Raw genomic sequence first — 1,845 nt, forward strand, 5'->3', positions numbered from 1 at the left:
TTTTTTTTTTTTTTTTTTTTTTTGCGGAAGCGGGGATTGACCTCAGGCCCTTGCGCTTGCCAGGGAAGCACTTATTCCACTGAGCCATCTCCCCAGCCCCAAAACTCTTAAGAAATAGGAGCTCACATTAAAAAGCAACATGAGAAAATAAAGTGCCAAAAAAAAAGTCATAGGACTGTCCTGCTACAATGTTGTATATGGTTCAGTTTCTAAATTTCTGTGTAACAATGCAATGTGTAATTGTTTTTCAACATTCTATATGGATTTAAATTTTAGAATATCCATGGTTGTTGGAAAATAGTTCCATTTTATGTGTAAGGTGTTTGATATTCAGACAGATAGTGATGCTAAGCTTATCTGTCTCTGTCACAGGGTAATAATATTATTAAGCTTCTCTTCTGGATGTTTACAACTAAAGTTTGCCAAAAATTAGCAAGACAGATGGGCTAAAAGGATAACCATTATTTTGGCCCTAGCCCTCCAAGATTAGTGAGGACTCAGGACGTAAGAGAACCTCTGCTGTGACATCCTGTAAGTAAGAGATGTCCTAAATTTTCTGATCAAGGAGATTATGGAGCCACAGAGGAAAGTGATTGACAGTATCTAGTGTGCCTAAGAAGAGTCATCTAGAGAGAAATCATTCTCGCAGGCTTTCACAGAGAGCAAATTGGTCAAGCAAGGGCCATGACTCATCCAGATGGCTGACACTGACAAAACATCTACAAGGTGCTGTACATGGTTCCAGGGTAAATCCTAAGGGGATTTGATTGACCTTGTCGGATAGCAAAAGTTACATTTTTAGTTATATAGGTCTTGCTTTAACTTGGTCTTAACCATACAGCCAAAAAGTGTTACCACGAGGTATAAAAAATAAAGCTATATTACTATGCTGAGCAGTAAAAGGCTCAAGTCATCAACTTCTGACAACTGCCAGGTGTGGTGATAACTCACTACTATTATGTACTATTGGTTCGTATCAGGTTATTTTGATGAATTCAAGTACCTACAATCTTTGGGCTGGCATTAAGTATGAAAAGGTCCTTTAAAGACTTCTCTAACTGCAGTGGAACACACACCTGTGACAAAACAAATCAAAAAAGGTGGATATGGTGGGAGCCATGGAAGCTAGGAAATTGATCAAATGTGTGTAGGCAGGACTAGACCTCAGTGCCTAAAGCTAAGCTACCTCAGTCCTGACATAAACATCCTGTCTGGTTAAAGTCAGCTATTAGTCACTAGGAAACCTTGTGCTACATTACTAACTTTGCAGAAGTATAAATAAAATATCATTTTGTTGTGAAAAATATATATGTGTGCATACACAAGTTAGGATAGATATACAGCTACTTTCTCTTAGATTGTTGAGAAGAAAGGTTTGTACTAATATTGTTTAGACAAAATATCATGTCTACAGCTTGTCCTCTGAATAACTACTATAAAGACAACAATATGCAATGTATTAATTACTGTAACTGTTTTACTAACCTGTTTTGAAACTGTTTCATATTTTTTCTCTTTAAAATGCATTTAAAAAAAGAAATGCCAAGAAACAGAGCCTTCAGAAATTATGAACAACTGAACAAAGTCCTCTAAACTGTATAACTGAAATTATTAGCCATTAAATAGAAAACAATCATGTTGAGTACATAGTATATAAAAATATTTCATTTTATTTTATTTATTTATTTTTCAGAATAATCTTGTCTTTATTTTTTTCCCATAATTTTATTGATAAACAAATAGCAATGAGACAGTTTCAAATCAAATCGGTAGGACAGTTTCAATAATTAACACACTGCATACATTCTTCCTAGTGGTTAATTGCTATACAAGATGCGGACTTTA

At 35.0% G+C, this 1,845-nt stretch overlaps 1 protein-coding gene across 4 annotated transcripts in view; it reads left to right on the top strand.

Annotated features, from left to right (window-relative positions):
- Cep112 (centrosomal protein 112) overlaps positions 1-1,845 on the top strand; it is a 722,997-nt gene that overhangs the window by 480,275 nt on the left and 240,877 nt on the right. The gene's annotated exons all lie outside the window — the stretch shown is intronic.

Source organism: Octodon degus, unplaced genomic scaffold (genome assembly GCF_000260255.1).
Source record: "Octodon degus isolate 3935 unplaced genomic scaffold, OctDeg1.0 scaffold00033, whole genome shotgun sequence".
Lineage (NCBI taxonomy): Eukaryota > Metazoa > Chordata > Mammalia > Rodentia > Octodontidae > Octodon > Octodon degus.